General features: G+C 40.3%; 1 long non-coding RNA gene across 1 annotated transcript in view; it reads left to right on the forward strand.

Annotated features, from left to right (window-relative positions):
• The first annotated feature begins 5,763 nt into the window (after window positions 1-5,763).
• LOC106833041 (uncharacterized) overlaps window positions 5,764-20,864 on the forward strand; it is a 34,762-nt gene continuing 19,661 nt past the window's right edge. The window contains exons 1-2 of the long non-coding RNA XR_011505895.1: window positions 5,764-19,361; window positions 20,112-20,200. This is a non-coding gene — a long non-coding RNA (uncharacterized lncRNA). The remainder of the gene's footprint in view (window positions 19,362-20,111; window positions 20,201-20,864) is intronic.

A 20,864-nucleotide genomic window follows, 5' to 3' on the forward strand; every position in this document is an offset into this window, starting at 1 on the left:
AACAAGAAACTGTCATCAAATTAGTGTGTTGCCCTTCAGAGGCACAGCTTTCTCCAGAAGGTTATGCCTTGTGGACACAGTTACCTCTTGAGGCTAAAGGGGATGTCCAGCTCTGGCTTATCGTGTGTACACTGTGGAAGCCTAGAAACCATTTGATATGAGAATCGGCTTCGAAATGGCCTCCCTCCTTCCTGACATCACAGTCTTAAAAGTGCCTGTGTTTTCATAATCTTTGCAAGACCACTGAGGATTGCTTGTTACCAGATTTACAGCTCTGATCTGTATACATCCACTCTCGGTCCCCACTAGAGTTTCTGCCAAGCTCTGGGGATCCCACCTAGGCCTCCCACAGTGCAGCCACAGCACATCTGTTTCCTGACCAAACTCGGTGCTGCTGTCTGTGTGCACATTTTCAGTCTATAAATCCTCAACATTCCCGTGCCTATTGGCTAGGCCTCCAGTCAGTACTATGTTGTATGTGAGAATGCCACGTTTCCCGAGAGACAGCTGAGCCCTCCTGGCTGGAGAGTGTGGATAAACCTCCACGTGCTGGACAGGAATGGGCTCTAGCTCATACAATGGTCTCCTTTGACCAACATCCCAGGGCAGGGCCCAGGCCCTTTGTGTACAGATGCATTCAACTGCCCCTGACAGTGGGCTGTGCGACCACTCTGCTTTAACTGTGGAAGGTGGCAATGTGTTTATTTTGCTTCAGATTTAATTGAATCACAGATACTTTTTTTCATCCTAGTAGGATGATTGGGCTTCCCAAGGGTGGCAGCACCAGCAAGGCTGGCAGCAACTATCTCCTGTGGAAAGTCAAGGTATGGCTTTAATAAAGAGTTGACAATTGTGGATGAGTCCTTGGGGAGAGGAGAACAAAATGTCACATGTATTAGTTTTAATCACATGATTCATTTTTCCATTGGGATTTTAACATTTGTAACATCTTCCCACTTAAAATTCTGAAAGAAGAACAAGAACCTGGGGTCAGAGAGGAAGAAACAGACCAAGCCAAATGCTGAGTACAGTTCAGGCAGCAGTAATGTGTCACATCGTAAATACTGGGACTGGAAGTTAGCGAAGATGGGGTGAGGGGTACTAATAAGGGGAAAGTGAGGCATCTCTGCTTTGGATTCTTCACTTAGGAATGGAGATGGTACTTGGGCGAGCTCAGGTGGGGAAGAGGAAGGTAGAAGGGAAAAGGGTATCCAGGACAGATGCTGGAACCATAAACAGAACTTTTATTACTCTCCTCCTTCATTCAGCACATCTTTACGGATTGCTTACTCTGTGCCAGGGATTGTGCCCTGGGGATACTATCTTGTCATCATAGTCACATCTACATCTTTATTAAATGTTTCCGTCAGTCCGTGCTTGCTGGGTGCTCCAAGGGAGTTAACTGGAGTCAACAGTGGCCTCCCTGAACTCTGTGGAAAAGACAATTTGCATACGCTTCTTCTATTACAGTGTTCAGTGTTTGGAAATGAGCAGTCTTGCATTGTTATGCAAACTCCAAGGTAATAGAATGTGTATAAATTACAATAAGTGTAATTACTCACTAGAAAATTTGTTGGTGCTTAGTTATGTTATTGTGTTCACTACAGATTATAGCTTGTTACTTTCTGTTCCTCTAGTGTACTTTACCCACTTAAGTTTTGAAATAGAAATGAAATGCTGGTGTATCATCATTTTGTAAGAAAGATATATTTGTTTCTTCTATTGCATTAGACAGGTTAATATGTTTTTGCATTTTATAACAGGGAACTTTATTAGCATGATGAAATTAATGCATGCGGAGCAATATCTTCCGAACCAGTTGTTACCAGTAGATAAAGTCTGATGTGGTAATTGCTAACTGAATGTTGGATCAGGGTTATTACTGAAGTAAAATCGTTCACTGTGGGATGATCAGAGCTACAATATTGTGAATGATAAAAGAGCTGCCTCCACTCCCAAGTTTTAATTAACTGTTAAAGAGATGTCCTGAGAGATTTTGAAAGATTCATCTTATCAACAGTGTTATTTATGAATGATTTACAATATTGTTACGGAGTCTTCTAATGTTTCTATCATTCAAGGTCTATCACTGTTTCCCTTATGAACTCTTGTCTGAAGGCTTTGCAGACACGGCTTAAATGTTCCTTTCAAAGCTTTGTGTGTATCTTTCTTTAAAACATCTCCTAAGGCCTTAAAACCCCAAGAGTTACTGTTTATGGATTGACTGTTATTGATCATATTTATTCATATGACAATGCCCAGCTCCAGTCCCATAAAAAAGCTGTAAGCCTAATTTTATAGGAGGAAGTGATGTCTCTCCTTTACCAATTGGTTGTTTACGTTTGGAATTGAGTCTTGGTCACCCTGGAAGTCTGCGTGGGTAGATTTGATGTACTGTACCTTCTGCTTTTTAATTCCCTATTAGTCTTATTCTAATATAAATACTTTGGACCATTAGTAAAGCTTCCAGGAGTGTGTAATTTGTGATCTGAAGGGGTCTTGAGTGAAAATTCTGTATTGATCAATTCTTAAATAAGTATAAATAGAAACATTTTTAAACAAAAATGTTCTCCAAAGAGTTAGAGCTCAATTACAATGACTATATATCGAAATAATCTGTTAGAAAATCACAGTTCTGTAGGTTAAATCACATTTCCTGTGCCCTGTATTTATATATTACATCATTTCCCAGGTACAGCTGAAGGACTGTGGCCAGTAGATTCACAGTTGTGTGATCCTTGGATTTTTAGATCTACCAGGTATGGTACTTCACAGACTTCATTTCTAGGGAAGTGATAAACTTTCACAGAAGTTTTGTTTTGAAATTGAGGGGACTATAGAAATTACCTACTCTTATTTATGGCTTACAATTGAGAAAAATGAGACAAAAGGAGATTGAGTATTTGTCTAGAATCAAGTATCTGTTTAGTTAAAAGACCCTGTATGAGAATCTAGCCTGGCCTAGCAGTATTTTTTTCTGCTAACTGCATGCCTTGCATTGTTATTGAGTAACAATATATTATTATTATATAAACTTGGAGGTAATAAAGTAAATTAGATAAGAAGTCGCTCACTCTAAGATCAAAGCACCACACTTTCACTATTCACTTATGCAATTTGAACAGACTGTGACTGCCAGTTTACTTGACTCTCAGTGGGATGAGCTGGCAGACTTCAGAGATGGTGGCTTTTTGAGGATAAGATGCAATTTATATGACAGAAATCCTCAGAGATAATGGGTCCCAATGAGCTGAAAAGAGAATTTCTTGCCACTCAAGGCTGCTTTGAATTTGAGTGCAAGTTGTGTCCATTTTAGTAGTTAGTATAAAAAGATGTTGAAAATCCAAAATAACTGGTACCATGTTTCCAATTTATATCAATGGTATGTTGGTGCCAAGAGTGCCCACCAATTATTCCAGTTTGGCATTTTGACACTCTTTCCCATACTATTCCACAAATTTGCAACTTGTCGAGCTTTATTTATGGCCTCTGGAGAGGTATATTACTTCTAGTACTGACAGAGCTAATCAATGCCTGAATGAATTTGTCTTTATAAGCAAAGTGATGCCTGGAGGATCACTTTTTTGAGGTCACCATCCTTTTGAAGTGATCAGGTGGTATACTGGTTATCTGCATCTTTTAAAGTAGTGTTTCTCAACTGTGCTGGTACCTTAGAGTCAACAGAGAACCTCGCATGAAGTACCAATGCCTGGGTCTCACCCCTGGTGACTCTAACTATCCTAGCATGAGACCTGGGCATTGGTAGTTTTTTGAAAGCTCCCCAGGTAATTTAGCAAACTTCTCCTTTTTAAAAGCTCCCCAGGTAATGCAGCAAGGGTTGAGAGGCATGGATGGAAAGTGATAACCCCTTCACAGCATTGTGTAATGAGAGGAGATGCTTTTATCAGAAAGTACTCATGCTTTAGCAGACTTAGAAGCCATCATGAAAAAAAGAGTTGTGGCTGACAGTTTTATTACAGATGGCTTTAATATGATGGCTATATGTGTTAACACTCAGATGTTCTGTTTTCACCTCAAGGGACTAACTAGAACTTGTTAGTTTATGTTTAACCTGACAACAGTAAAAATATGAAAACCAGATAGACTTTAGCAACGTTTATGTTGCCAAAAGAGATGAAGTTTTAGTTATTTCTCTTCCATTACTATGAGATTTGACCAATGTTAAGAGTGACTTCTGCTCATGTTAATCAGCAAAGTTTCAGCATTCAATCATTCATTGATTCAATGAATGATTTATCGCTTTATGTATCAGGAACCAACCAGTCTTAAAAACCAACACACCAGTATCTTCATAACCAAAATTTACTGTGGAAATAGACAAATCATTTAGTAGAGTTACTGTTGGTACCGCAACATCTTTGAGACAAATGCTTTAAAGTGTCATGGGATAGGCAATTGTATGGCTGTTCCAGCAAAGGAAGTCTACCAGTTTTTACTTATGTAGGACAATAGCCATTAGAAAACTTACGATAATGACTCAGAGTTTCTAAAATAATTAGCAAATTCTGTGCAGTGGTTTTAAATCTTTCTACTTAAGACACAGACTTCCAAATCAGAATATTTTTGGTAGTAATCATAAAGGGAATAAAAGATAAACAATGACTAAAGAAATAAGCACTGTTATTTATAATAGAGAAAATTAAGTAAAAACACCCAACAAAAGGGGTTAGTTAAAAAGTCTGGCATATCCATATGATGGAATGTTATAATACAGATTAAATTTTTTTAAGAGAAAATGGGGAAATGCTCATATTAGGTAAAGAAAATGCTCTATAAATTAATAGCAATAGTATGGTGCTCTCTAAAATTCATACATACTCACGTTGACTCCGATTTTCTCCATCCCCTGCACACTTTGGGGTGGTAGCTAAGTCAGGGAGAGCAACAGATTGCCTCAGTTGTCCTGGATACTTACTCAGGCACAGGGTGTCTGAGGATCTGCTTTCCCAGGCCTGGGTTTCCAGTTTCTGGTAATTCTTTCCAAGCATGATGCTGGAATATCCCGGACAAGACAATGTGGGAATGTAACTAAAAGATTTACTACCTAGCAACGACTCGGCCCAAAGTCAACTGCAGAAGTGATATGTCAGCAGTCCCTCACAGCTCCTTTACCTAATGTAAGTCATCATTTCCACTCACTGCATCATGCTTTGTAGCACAACACCTGTCTCAAATCCCTCCAAACCCTTCCCTCAAGGGAAGCTCACCAGACCAAACATACTTCCATTTCTTATGAGTGTTTTTCTCATTTCTTTTTGTTTTTTCTCAATATAATTATGTAACATACAGCAGTGGTTCTCAAAATGTGTTTTATTGGGCCTGTAGCATCAACATCACCTGGAAATTTAAACTTCAAAACATTTTTACTAGTTAACTATGATGACTTTCTTTCCTTTATAATGATATTTCTCACTCTACAATTTATAGAATTATGATAGCTAAAATGTACATAGCTATCATAAGATGTACATAGATAAAATGCACTTTACCACTGTGCCTTAACAGGTACATTTTATATATGTACATCTTACTTTGTGTTGGACACTCTTCCAAGTGCTTTCTAAATATTAACTCATTTAATCCTCATAATCACCTTGTGAAATAGGTGCTATTATTTCTCCATTTTATAGAGAAGGAAACTGAACACAGAGAAGACAAGTAACTTGCCAAAGTCTTTCACCATAAAGAATGCTCATAGGAGCAATACTGGAGCAAATATAAAATGTCAGAGTGGTTATTTCTGGGTGTGGGACTACAGATAGCTTCAACTTTCTTCTACGTGCTTGTCTGTATTTTCTAAAACAAATATGTATTATGCTTGTTATCAGAAAACAAACACCACCAAAAAATTATTGAAAAGAACTAAGACAGCAGTTTCAGAGAAGACCTGGAGTAAGGGTGAGCTAGAACAGGAGAAAGAGGAGTTGTAATTTATTAGAAACCTTCTCCCTCAGGTTAGGTCTTCTGGGATCCTGGCAGCCACTGAGCAAGTGAGGAAATAAAGTGCTCCACGTGTGGGTGGGTGAGCATCAGAACTGGAAATCCAGGGAGGGCATGACATTGAGAAATCTGATTTTTCTAATGTCTTAACAGGTTTTGAAACTTATTATCTTTGCAGGCAGGCAGTGGTAAAGTGCATTTTATCACAGTGTGTCCAGGAGACATTTGATGGAGCAGAACCCAGCTCTCTGCATCTGAGGTATAAGGAAAGTTTGGCCATAAAATAATGCCCTGACTCATCTTTAATTAAGTGTGCAGTGTGGGAAAGGAATTAGTGTCTTCCAGTGTATGGGAAGTATAGAGAGACAGCTATAAGTTTTCAAAATAGCCCATTATTAGCAATCTGCACTGAATCGATTGGTACCCACAGCTCAGTCAGCCCTTAAACAAGCTGGACAATAGCTGAAGTAATTATCTGGGGTGAATTATTGCCATTGTAAAATGTAATCAATGTTTTATTACAGCAAAAAGAGATGTTTTTTCTTAATTTCTCTCTTCACTCCACCTCTCCTCAGCCGGATCTCCTTGCCAGAGCTCTGCAAGAATGATTTTTTGTTTCCGCCCCCATGTTGGCAAGAGAGTCTCAGGCATCTGAATGCAGCAGGACAGGACACATCTTGTAAAGGTTTTCCATTTTAATATCCCTTAATGACCAATAATGAATTCTTTATGGTTAATCTGCTGTTCTCAGGAAAACAATCTAGATGGTTAAAAAAATCAATCATTAATGAGCAGTAAATGACAGCTCCCCAACAACACAGCTGTATTTTTGTAAAAGTGATTAAACATTGTCTGCATTCATAATTGCATGGTTAATAAGAATGTTGAGCACCAAGTCAAGCATTGTTGCTAATGATGACAGATTATGATGCTACAAATGCTTTGGAGTTATGGGGCTAAATTTTCAAAGGCAGTTCCTGGACCAGCATGCACACAGACCCACTAAGTATTCAATTTGCATGGACCATTACCAGGTTTGTGCATGGCATTTGGGAGCTTTGCAGTTGAGAGTCTTTTGAAAATCTGGCCCATTATGACAGAAAGCATCTGTAATTAACAGCAACTGATCTCCCTCTGCCCAGCATTGGTGAAAGGTGTAAAATGCTCTGTGTGTGGTTTGATGGAGCCCAAAGCCCCTTTGATAGGCTGAAAGGAAGGCAAAAACAGTCTTTAGGGATGTAATTCACCCTTGGATGTAGTCGTGAATATCAGAGTTTTGCAAGCAGGTGAGAAAGTGGGCAAGTTATTCAAAAGGGGACTTGATAATACTGTCATTGATTCTTTGCCTCTCCCATTTTGGCCTTAAATATACTTACTAAATCTCGGGAATTCCTGGATTATCATTCGTAGGTCTAACTATTTAAAATTTGAGATTGTCCCATGGTGCTGAGGGATGAATTGCAATCTTTATGAAGCTGTGGGCAGCGTGAGTCACTCAGTGATTGAGCAAGCCACATCTGCTGCTCAGTCTGTCTGTACTCTGATCAGGTATGAAGCAGTTCCATGTATGAAGCCATACATAGTCACAATTTGTTAGGAAAATTGCATGCTAAAAGGGAATTTATGAATTTGGGGATTCTTGAAAACATCTTGTATCTCTCTGGGATGTTGAAGGTCTGATGGGCAGTTGGGTAACATTGTGTCTTGTACTGTTATTTACATATTCCAGTTTGTATGGATATCTTATCTCGACAGTACTTCGGCCTAGAGAACAGGAACAATATATATTATTACTTTGACTCTTGTTTGTTACAGCACCTCACTCGGTGCTGCTTTTTCTGGATCAGCCAGCCATTGACTGAGCAGAGAGTTACAGAATCTCACAGTCTGCAAGACCAACTGGCATGGGATTAAGAGTATGGTTTTAAGATGCCTGCGTTTGAAATGCTACTGCCATTCACTAGTGACTTTCTACACCTCTTAGGGCCTCACTTTTCTTCACTGGTAAAGTAGGAGTGATATTAGTGGGAACTTGTTAGGGTTATTATGAGGATTCAGTGAGATAAGTATTTGAAACTCTCAGCAGAGTGACTAGGACTTAGTGTATGCTCCTTAAAAGTTAATTGTTCATGTCTTTATCATTGTTAAGGCCTCAGGGCTAGGTCTTGAGTGAGTAAGTACCAGAGCTGAGTCTGGGATCTCTTTAGCTGGGCTAGGTCATTCCTTATAGATCTAAGAGGCAATGAGGTGCCAACTGTTCTTGCCCCAGCCATTTGGTCTCCTCATGGAAGTCCCAGACATCATGGAGTAGACAAGAGCTGCCCCACTGTGTCCTTTCCAAATTCCTGACCCACAGAACCCAAGAGCATAATAAAATGGTTGTCATTTTATGTCACTGAATTTAGAGTAGTTTGTTATGCAGCAAAGATAACTGGAACAAAGAATCACAATTTGACCACCATAGTTTGGAGATTATTTAGGCCTAAAGAGGTTAGATAATCATTTTATTCAAACAAGGACTTAATGGTAGAATCATTCTTAAGCACTGGGTTTCAGGCTTGAAGCTGCATGCACTATTCATTACCTTCCTATCTCTTGATGTCAGCTCTACATGTTTGTATAGTTAAAACTTGACTTCAGGCCTCTGTTCTCAAGTCATACACATTCTAAGAAGTACTCTGTTCATATAGTAAGCCATGAGGAAATGAATTACTTATAAGCCTAGCAGATAGGAGTCTATTCCAGACTTTAGCTAGTGAGAGATATTGGGAGCTCTTAGAGAAGAGACAGAGACAAAGAAATGGAAATGGAGAGGAGGTGAGACCGTCTGCTGAGGTTGGAGCTTTGCAGAGGGGGAAGTGGAAGCAGCACAGCAGGAGAAAATGATGAGGCACTGGTGGAAAAGAAGGGTGGAAATTGCTTCAGCTCTATTGAGGCAAACAACTGTGTGCTGACAAGAAGAAGGTTGACGAGCGGCTTTAGCCAATCTCTTACTGTCTGCAGCTAAAGGGGAAGAGAGAGGGTGGCTGCATATGGAGCAAGGCGCACAGGGAGTCAGCATGAGAGGAGAGAGAAAGCTGCAGAGGGAGGGGAGCAACTCAGGAAGTCTATGGAAGCAGCAGGGTGAGCTCTACTGAGCAGAGAGATGGGGAGCCGAGCAAAGAAGCAGGGGAGCAGTTGGCCCTAACTGCCCAAAAAAAAAAATAGGGTAAATTGGAGACAGTGGGAGATGATGAGGAGAATAAAATAAAAGAACAAACAAAAAGTTCAAAGAGAACATTTGGGATGAAAGTTAAAGCAGTATAGAGTATCTGGAAGAGATGGAAAAAAATGGGGGTTAAAACATATTTTGGGTGAAAATAGTGAGTTGATTCAATTTCTGATAAAAGAAAATAGTTTGGATGAGAGTTTGAGTGGCATGATATATTTTGAGTGACCCACTTACAAAGGCCATAGTGTTTTTCTACAATATTCCTGAAAGTGAGGTTTAATATGTCATTTTATTATAAGAGAAATTACACGTATATAAATTTTAAAAATGGATCGGCTTGGAATTGTATTTTCTTGGATTACTAGTGGAAAGAAATAGCATTAAAGAATAAAAGCCTATAATTGTAATAGAGCAACAAAAATTCAATAAGAGAGTGCTCATTGTCTAACCAATGCCTGTATTTGAGACCAAAGAAGACCAGAAACACAAGGGGTAATTTATCTAGCTCATATGGAAGATCTTTCCCATATCTGGCCTTTATATTTTGACTTGTTAGTGTATTAAATCTGAAATATGAATGCAGAAGATGATGATGCTTCCTGTGTGCCAGGCACTGTCCTAAGCGTTTTACACATATTGACTAATTTAACCCCTCAACAATCACTTGGGGTTAGTTAGATGTCTTTGATTATGTCCTTTTTGTGGATAAAGATACTGAGGCACAGTTCTCTTTTTTTTTCTTCCTCATAGCCACCTCTATTTCTAAGTCATTGGGAAAGATTAGAAAGAAAACATTAAGTGTGATAAGTAGTAAAAAGCAGTTGTCTGTAAGGTCCTGGTCATCCTCAGAACCTTGTCAGCCCCACTCACTGAGGCTCTGCTCAGGAGTAAATCGCATGTCTTCATGTCCCACCCTCCTAATGTATTTGTTTATTAAAGGAATGATTGGTATCATTAATGGAATGTTTTTTATCTCTGCTTGTGGGAGAGCAGAATGTTATAAGGCCACCTAAGGATGGGGTTTTATTCTTAGTGGCTGTCTGATATAAAGGAAAGAATAGGAACTCTGGAGTTAGACAGGCCTCTGACTTTGTATCTTGGCTCTACTTCTTATCATTCGTTTGATTTTGGATAATTTATTTATCATTGTTTTATTCACTTGTAAAATGGGGATAATACCATCCACTTTGCAGGGTCATTGTGAAGATTAAATGAAATGAGAGCTGTTCAGTGCCTGGGAAAGTGCTTGAGAATTAGTAGAGGTTCAAAATGTGTTACTTCTGGTTTTTTATAGACCTGATAATTGGTGATTGCAGATATTTGATATTAATTAAATCAAATGCTGATAAAGCCTGTGTAGGTGAGGCTGAAAACTTCATATTTTCATAAGCACTTGGATTATATGTCTTCATTATGAAATCATCACTGGATGAAAAGGTAGAAAATAATTATGAGATTTAGGGAATGATAAAAAAAAAAAACCCTAAAAGAGAAAGCTATAAATTTCAAGAGAAAACTTTTAATTTCAAAACCCTTCTGTGGTAGACATAATATTGACTCCCCAAATGTGTTTACATCATAATCCCAAATATCTGTGGATATGTTATCTTATGTGGCAAAAGGAACTCTGCAGATGGGATTAGGTTAAAGTCGTTGAGATGGGGAGATTGATTACCCTAGATTATCTGAGTGGGCCCAGTCTAATCACATGGGTCCTTAAAAATCAGAGAATCTTTCAGACTGTGGTCAGAGAAAGAGACCACATGGAGGTGGAGGATGGTCAGAGAAATGGAACATTGCTGGCTTTGAAGATGGAGGAGGAAGCAATGAGCCAAGGAATGAGGGCAGCCTCTAGAAGGCAGAAAAGGCAAGGAAAGTTATTCTTCCCTAGAATCTCCAGAAAGGAACACAACCCTTCCGACACCTTGATTTTAGTCCAGTGAGAGCCATGTTGGACTTCTGATCTTCAGAATTGTAAGGTAATAAATTTGTGTATATATTAGTGCTACAGCTGTCTTTGTTGTCAAGATGCCTGTTGGGAATAGTCTTAACTTTGGAAATTTCTTAGCCCTTGTGCCTCCCTCCTAATAGAGTCCTTTTGTAGATATGCTATGGCAAGCCCCCTTTGGAGTGTCTTTTATTTTTCTGTAGCCTGCCCCCTTTTGACTCGCAGATAAACCACCACAGTCATGTTTGCACTACAGGATTGTCCACTTGGTAACAGTTGATTTGAACAGAAGACATTACTTGGCTCAATCTGGACCAATCTGAATGTCTTTCCCAGGAGTTTGGGTTGGGTTGAGGGAGGTGTTAGTCTCAGCCTCTGCATGTGGCTTGAACTGAGGTGGTGTAAACTTGTGGGGTGGCCATGGATATGGAGAAGGTAAAAATTGGGTCTGTAGGGAGAGGAGCCTGAGGCTCATGGACATAGCAGAGCAGAGATGAGGGTCTGAGAGAAAGACCAAGAAGGTGGTAGCCTTGTTCCTGCTGGCTCTCAGTCAACATTTGTACCTCTGCTGGGGCCCAGGCATGTCCTGCTCTGGATCCACAAGATAACATTGTACCATTATAAAAAATGTCCTTTTTTTCCTTAACCTTGCTAAGAGGTTTTCTGTTGCTTGCAAACAGAAGGGGCTTCACTAAAACACCCACTGTGAGGGAGATGAATCAAGAAGATGGGAACGAGATTCCATTAATGTCATTTTGAGTCCTCATTCATGCTTTATTCCAAGGAAGTTTATAGAAAGATTCAGAGCAACATGATTATTCTGTCAGCCAGGGAGCATTTTGTGCTTCTACAGCTATAGCTGGAGCTCGTGGCAGGGCCCACCTTATGGGGGTTGAGGCTCATGGCTACAGACTGCTTCTTTAGGCTCTGGCCAAAGGCATCTGATTCTCACATTCAAAATTAATGTTGGCCGAGGGGTATTTTTAAATCAGGATTTTAAAATTTCAGCTGACCTTGCTGCAGCAAGCTTCATCATGCAAACATGGCACTTTGAAGACCCCACCTTAGTGTTTTTCTGTAGTTATTTAATTTTAAGAATATGCCTGGTAGAGATTATGGTTTCTTGGAGGAGAACTTGCAGTCAGAAATGATGATTTCCTAATTATCAACTCATAGAATTTAAAAAGCAACTGTAAAAATCATGTTATTCAACTCTTTAGTTATACCGACAAGGAAATATGCTCAGAAGGGTTAAATGGCTTACTTTTGGTCTTGATTGGGTCTTATGTATATCTATATGCAGAATTACCAAATTCATGATTATTTAGAGAATGAATTAAGTATCAGAGAACACAGAAGTTTTTGGACTAAAATATTTCTATGAATGCTAACTGATTTTTATAATGCATAGAAGATATTACCTTTCTTTTTATGAATTGGAATTATTTCTATAAACCCGAGTATGCCCAAAGAAATACAATTTCTTTGATGGACTGGATGTTATTAACAAGAGGTCAAAGAACCATAAAGGTAAGTATCCATGCATTCATTCATCTCCCTCCCCCTCTCCCTCCCATCCTCTCTTCTTCCCTTCTTTTCCTTCCTTCTTTTCAATTATTTATCGAGTACCTACCATATATCTAACAATTTCTAAAACCTGGAGATACAATAGAATCATATGCCTTCATGCAGTCTTCCTGTAATGGAGACTGCCTTTGGGTGCTTACATTTAAGTTGGGAAGAACAGAAAGTCAACATGTAAAAAAATTTATGAGATAGTTTTGGACAATGATAAAGTGCTATGAAGAAAATAAAAAGTGGTGACATCATAGAGAATAATAGGCTCTGGAGTAATATAGGGTATAATTTCTCAGGATGAGGAGGTAACTTTTAGCTGATCTATTTATTCTATTCATCTATTGTCTATCTATCTACCCTATCTATCTTCTTTGATTACATAAGACAACATGATGACTCCTATTTATTCTCAGAAAACAGATATTAAATCTCTTTCTCTGGTCACAGAGTTCATGATTGTAAATCCAGTTTTCTTTCCATTGCGTCAGCTTCCACCTCAAAAGGGAATTGGATTGGGAGACTGTTCTCAAAGAATTCGTATTCAAGTTGGACAGAGAAAACACAAAGTATTTTATGGGATAGTATCTCAAAGTACAAGTTGGTTTCTTCTTTTTCTCCGCAATACTCAGGAAATCCCTTTACTTGTATCCCAAGGACTTCTTCCTTGGCCTCACTCGGTCCCCCAGAGCCCCCACACATGGACATGAGACAAATCAGAAACAAACCCTGCAAAGCTCAACCACTCTTTGGGAAGTGGCTGGTCAGTGCAAGGGAAAGATTCATCAGATGCTCACTTTTAGTGCTCATTTTCCCCCATCTGAGAGTCTATACTGTAAAACCTCAACTGTTACTGAAGCAAACACCGTGTGTCATCAGTTCCAGCCAGCTGTGAGGAAACTGAGTCACCACTGACTTATTGCTTTCGTTGCTGGATGTTGAATATCACTAATCCCAAGGAGTCTTTTCTTGTCCGGTGGGCAGTCATGCTTGTCTATATGAGACGATTTGTCTGGATCTGACCTATTCTGTCTGCTAGCCCAGGAGGATGCAAACTCTGCTGACAAGGAAGGGAAGGGAAGACTCAGGACCTTGAGAGATGATGGTACATGAAGGGGAAGCTTCAGTTCTGAACAAGATAAGGCTAGATATCCTCAGAAATCCTAGTTGTATTGTTTATTGTCATATTGGTTACCTATTGCAACAATAATGCCTCATAACAAACCACCTCACATATCAGTGGCTTAACACAATAAGCATTTATTTAGTCTGTGGGTTGGTGACATAGGCTGGACTTGGCTGAGTTGCTCTGGTCTCAGCTAGGCTCATTCCTATGTCTGGCACTGGGCTTTTGGGTCATCTAAGATTGTTCCTGCTGGGATGACTGGGCCCACTCAGCTCTTCACATGTCTCTCATTCAGTAGGCCAGCCATGCATGTTCTCATGGCAGTTGTAGAAGAGCAAGAGCAATCAAGGTCAACTGTGCAGCCATCTTATTGGCCAATCAGGTCTCATGACTAAGCCCAGAGTCAGCATGGAAGAGAACTGCAGATTTACTTTACAAAGAACATGGATTCAAGGAGAGGCGAAGACTGAATTGAGACTATTAATACAATGAGTAACACCATGGGTTATACAGGGTTGGAATGTTAAGGGTTAATTATCTACCAAACAGTCTGGGCATAGTTTGAAGGGTAGATTGGAGTAGGGAGAAACTAGAGGCAGGGAGCATGGACAGGAACTTTTTTGGGAGAACAATAGCAATGCCAGAATCTAGGGCGACTGGGAAAATGGGAGTGGAGCGGTGGAAGATATTGCCTAACTTGGTTATGCTATGAATGGAGAAGGGCAGGGGCAGTGCAAAGGAGATGGAGGAGGCAAGTTGACTCAGAAGTCAGTGATCTGGAGGGTGATAATAACCCAACAGGCAGGTAAGCCTCTCATGAGAAGTAGGGGAAGGCCTGAAGATAACTTGTGAAAGAAGAGAGAAGCTTGGTGACATGAGTAGGTCAGGTATGTGGGAGACAGAGCAGCAGGAAAGCAACGTGATGGGAGGGTTGTCTGATTACAGCTGTAAGGCAGGTGGGAGGATAATGACTGTGAGTGCTGGAGGTGTGGTAAGGCCAGGAGCTTGAAGCTCATGGACCATAATTTGGATTCACCATGTTGCAGAATTGAGAGTTTTCCAGGACTCTGAGGAGAGTTTGTATGTCTTCCTCAGTTTCCCTCCAGTGCCCTTAAGGCTGGAGCCTTATCTAAGCATCATGCTCGAGGAGACCCCCGCATAGGTGGAGGCATTATGATGTGCCCAGACCATGACACTTTGTTTCCCTACGGTTTCCAGGCCCTGCTGCACGTCTAATCAATTATGTCAGTGCCACTGCCGCCTTTCCCAGCTCACATTCAGGTACTCTCTGAGTGTCTCTCTTTCTTTTTATCCTATCTAGTTCAATAAACAATTGTAAAATCTGGCAATCAGGATGAAGCCAAGCATTCTAAATCTTAATTTATTTTTCTGTTTTTCCAATAAAAAGGTCTTCTCAAGACACCCAAAGTGGAAAGTATTTTGAATTACTTTCTTTGACTGACTGTCTTGAATTCCTCAGGATCACTGTTGATAACATTCAGAATGATTTCTGGGACACAGCACTAGGCTTAAAATAGCCTGAAGGCTTCTGCGGCAACCACCTGATATGAGAAGTGATTTGTTACCCCTGTTAAGGAAGAATCAGATGTCATGTTATACAAGGTTAATGAGCAACAACTGTTTCATAGCTTGAGCACGGCCCATACTGCAGACCCTAGTTTCTCCCTACTCCAGAGAGAGCTGCAGTCTTGTAGGTAAAATAGAAGTTATTAAATACAGACATTATTTTTTGTATGTCTTAGGTCCGCCCAATCCATCTTTGTCTCCTTTGTCCTTGTGAGGCACCTCCTGCCATTTGAAGTAAACTGAGTCTCTGTAAAGGGCCAACTTGTTTCCACATGGTCAAGGAGACCAGAAAATAGAAACTGGGTGGCAAAACAAAGCTTTTGTGGGAGTGGGTGTTGCTTGAATGTGGAAAATCTGAAAACACGTAGATTTCCTGCTCCTTCCTGGAGCTAACTTCTGCTGGGGTTTGCTACTGGAAGACTGATGCATTTCTCTTCTCTTCAATCTAACATTAACCAGCCATTGTGTAATCACCAATAATGAAATAACTGGTTCTATGCGAATAGTTCACAAAGTATGGTCTGTGGGCCTGAGGCATCAGAATCACTTGTATAAAAATCTCTGGGTCTGGGTCTTGGGAATCTACCTTTTTTTTTGGCATGCATTCCAGGTAATCTCATACTCCTTGATGGATAAGAATCCGCTATCCTAAGGGGCAAGTGTACATTTATTTGTTATTAATTATATGCTTCAAAAGAACAGATAGCAGCAGCAAATGATTAAAAATGTGATCCTTGCTCGTGGCTCTGTAAAACAGTCTAAGCTGACTTCGGACTTGAAGGCATTATCTCACAGTCATTTTTCATTTCATCATTGGTTGTTTTAGCAGAGTGTGGTGGAGATGACTAGTTATTCACCCACAATTCATTCTCTCCCTTGCATGTAACACACAGGTGTTGCTGGGAAGTGGCTGCCCAGTCATGGACTATGTGGCTAACTTGAATCTAGGAATGGCCTAGTGACTAGTACTCCCAATGGAATGGAGCTGAAATCATGTGGCCATTTCTTCCCCTTCTGCCTGAGTGAAGAATATTCTGAGGCCCAAATAGGGGATAATTGGGTTGCTGAATCACCATGTGCCATGAGTACGGGCTCTAGACTTTTACCTGAGTGAGAAGTAAGCTTTTATAGTGTTGAGCCCCTGAGATTTTGAGATGTTAACAGCTTTTGTTACTCCAGGTAATTCGTGGAGTTTGGCCTATTATTTAGGTAGTTCTAGATGAGAACTATGTTCTTTCCCAGCTCAGATTTCAAATACATACGGTTTGTTCAAACAACATAGTCCTCTGCTGAAAAGTAGGGAATCATCTCTTTGGGGAAAGAGCACCAGTCTTAGAATTAGGAAAGTGGGTCCAAGTCCAAGTTCTGCCACTTACTGGCTGTGTAGTTTTAGACAAATCACTCAATTATTCTGTGCCTCAGCTTCTTCCATTATTTAGAGAGAATAATAATACTGTATTATTTGCCTCTCAAGGTGTGTGTGAAGGTCATGCATTCACTCTTGAAAACACTTTGTAAATTATGAAGTGCATTATACAAATGAGAGGGATGACTTGGTTCTTTTTTACAGAGCTAGAACTAAATACTATTTTCTGGCTTCAGTATTTTCAATAGCTTCCCGAGTTTCAGCTTTGTCCTTTAGAAAATGGGGATAATAAAGCCTACTTGGGTTATTGTGAGGATAAAATGAGATACTGTACTTGATGGTGTCTAGCACAACACCCAACATATTACAGGAACTCGGAAAAATGTTAGCCCCTTTCCCTGCAGCACTGTGTGCTTGGGGGAGGTGATTCAGGGAGAGTCCATGTAGGCTGATGATAAATACGAACCGAGTTCTCCTTTTGCTTATGTTTTACTTACCTCTGTAGACTGGAGAGATCACTTTCTCTGTATCATATGTCCCATTCTTCCCTGAACTTGATGGTGGCCCCATGGCAGCAGGAAACGTGGCCACAGAGGAGCCGTGGGCCTGTTTGTAGTGTTGCCTGCTTCCATTTCTTCTCCCAAAAAGTTGGGAACTCTAGTCATGGTGAGTCTGATGGGGTACCTTCTGAAGCCTCTGGCCAGCCAGAGCCCTGAAATTCAGACCTTGTGTTCCTGAATGCTTTCTCACCTGCAGCTCTTCCCCTTGAAACTCGTCTTTTCCCTGTTCCGTCTTCACTTGGCTTATTCTTTACCGTGGAATCTTCTTTACTTGGACTATCCTCAATCTAATTCACTTGACTAGAAGTTCAAGACACAGAAATGTGATTCTAAAATAAGTTTTTACAATGGTAATGATAATTCCTGCAGTTTATTTCTATACTGTGCTACCATTTTCAAACTACTTTCACCTGAGTAATTTTGTTTGTTCATTATTGGTTTTCATGGACTCACAGAAGCCATTCTTTCCTTTGCTTATCTTAGGTGCATTTATTGGGCGTCATACCATGGAAGGCTGCTGGGAGGATGGGGTATAGTAGGGTGGAGGGGACAGAGAACTAATATTTATCCATTATGTATTTTTTTGTCAAGTTAGTTTCAATGAGAGTTAGCTAATTTAATTCTCTCAATAATTTTTCTGAAGTGTCTCCAGTGCCTCGCCCAATACTTACGGGTGAGCCACTGTAAAATTCTGTAGAGAGGTTAAACACTTGTCCAAAGTCAAAAAGCCACTTGGTGCTGGAGATGGGATTTAAATTCTGGTCTCTGACTCCAAATCCCATGCTCTTGCCTGGTGTACTGTCTCTAGCAGGTGGCTCAAGGGAGACAAGTAGCTGCTGCTTAAATAGTTCCACGTCCAGTTATTTGGGGAGCAAAGACAAACATTTGAGTAGTAAGACAAGGGAGCCCTCCTCTCATCTTCTCTCCCTTCTTCTTGCAACATTTATTATCTATAAGGTGGCACCCAGTATTCCAGGCTCTGGGGTACAGACTTCCCCCATCCTGCAGCCACCTGTCTAATGGACAAGAAAGATAAATTGATAAACAGCCAGGCAAATAAGCTAATGTGTGGCAATGATAACTGCCAAGAACAATAAAGCAGGGCAAGGGAGTAACAGTGACGGAGCTTCTGTGTTAGGTGTGGTGGTTAGGAAGGCGACATTTGAGTAGGTGACACCTGAGTAGGTGACATTTGAGCAGAGACTTGAATGAAGAGAAAGCCTGCAAAGGAGTGGGGTGGGAAGGGGAACAACACATGCGAAGACTGACTGAAACCGGCTAAGTGTTTTGTAAGAAGGTCAGAGTGTACCTGGGTTGGTGTAAGCCCAGGAGGGTGGTGCGGGTAAAACTGGCAAGTTCAGGAGAGGCCTGTGGGCCTTGGTGAAGATGTTGGATTTTGTTCTGAGTGAGGTTGGAAGCCATTCAAGAATTTTGAGCAGAGAAGTGATAGGTTCTGACTTAACGTTTAACAATAATCACTATGGCTATTGTGTGTAGTTTAGATTTTAGGGGGCAAGGAGCCCGGTTTAGAGTCTATTGCAGGCAACCATGTATGAGAAAACTCAAGGTGAATGGTATCGAAAACAAATATTTCAACACTTCATTCTTTCACTTTCTTTTATCTTTGGATTTTTTATTTCAGTTCTTTGTAATTCTCTTTAAATTTATTAAATTTCTACTATGTTCAAGATACTGTGAAAATTGCCATTTGTGTCTTTATCACTTTCTTTGAAACTTTTCTTACAATCTAGATTTTTTTTACCTAAACCAAATTACACATTGTTCCACTTATCTTAACAGAGGTAGAAAGAAATCGATTGCTTTGGTTTTCTGATAGCACAAACCTGGCTGCAGATCTGAAACAGAATGAACTGGCATTAGAGTGATAGCAGGCCAGCCTGCCAACAGCACCCTTTCTCATGACAGCAAGCTAATGCTGGAAATGGTCAGGACAAAGGTCTAAGTTTGTAATCAACTGCAAACGTGGACTCTTCCATTCGGATAGCACTTGTTCTCCTCCAGCTGAAGTAAGTGATTGGATTGAGACTATTATACATCAAATGCCACTAAGAGCTATTAATATAGGTGGAATAATTGAGCAACCAGACTTGTTGGAAAATGTAACTACTTTACACATCATTGTAAATTGTTTTTCAGGCTATACTGGCCTCCCTTCAGCCATGAAAACATTCAGATGTAAAAAAAAAAAAGATGCGTCTTGAACACTTAGCCATAAAAGTAAATGAGATTGCATTAGACTGCTCTGCTAGCACTCGAACCATCCACACATGGAAATTATTACCTACCCTGTGTTTGTTTAAATGTTAGTAGATGTTGTCGTGCCCACTCTGCTGTCTGTTAGACTAATGCTTACTTCTGTGCAAATGAGTGAACAGCCCCAGTACTCTTCAGCATCATTTTTGGGAACATTCCTGCACTAAGAATGTCTTTCCTAAATACATTACTACTATTTTATGTCTTCTAATTTACAATATTCTTGAGGTTTGAAGCTGGTTTATGTTCATGTATAATTACCCTCACATTGCTACACTGGGCCGAATTGTGGGAATGATATAGCATCTGAAGGTTGGGTCTTAGGTACATCTGGGAAGAGTTTTAAGCAGGTCAACTGCCGTTGCTCAAGCTATTTCCCCATATGGATGGCACTTTCTATCAAAATCTACTGTCCAAATCCTTGCTTAAAAGTCAACCCTAAATCCTCCTTTAAGATGCTGTGCTTGAATAATGTAGCATATATAATTACTCTCCCTTTTCAGAGAAAAGGACAAGAATGGATGTTTTCTTAGCAACTACAGTGCTGGATCATCACATATCTCATCTGATCTTAACACAAGTACTCTGTGAGGTGAGTCCTGTTATCCTGCTTTAGGACACGGAAATAAACTGACATATCCATGGTCACACAGCTAGGAGGCAGAAGAGTCAGGATGTGGCTTGGCACTGAGTTACAGACATGAAAAGAAAGGTGTTTCCTTGCCCTTTACAGGAAGTCTGATGGAAGTCTACAGAGGATACTGAGGAGACACAAAGGAGGGGATGGTCTCTTCTATCTGTGGAGGTTGGGGTAAGGGTGGGCAGGAGCAGAAAAGATTTGCAGAGAGATGATACTTTAGTTCTGAAAGATGAGCAGGTATTTGTCAGGAATCAGGAAGACTTGGATTAGAGAAGGGGCACTGGAGAGACTCAAAAGGGAACACATTCCAGGCAACAAGAAGGCACTGGGGTAGGAAGCACAGCCAGGTGTGCTGCTTAAGAGTAAATAGCTCAGTATGGTTGGATCATGCATTAAAAGGTCAGAGCAAGGTGGATACCCAGAGAAGAGGCTAGAAGGAGAGGTGGGCAGAGGCCAGGATGTGGGGGTTCCTTGAACACTTACTGAGTATGAATTTTATTGTTTCTTATGGCATTGAAAGATTTTGAGCAGGGGTGAAATGTAATTAAAAACAGAGCATTTTAAGGCTGTATGTGGTAGGGGAATTATTTGGAAGGCATTTGAATACTAGAAGGGA

Source organism: Equus asinus, chromosome 9 (assembly GCF_041296235.1).
Source record: "Equus asinus isolate D_3611 breed Donkey chromosome 9, EquAss-T2T_v2, whole genome shotgun sequence".
Classification (NCBI taxonomy): Eukaryota; Metazoa; Chordata; class Mammalia; order Perissodactyla; family Equidae; genus Equus; species Equus asinus.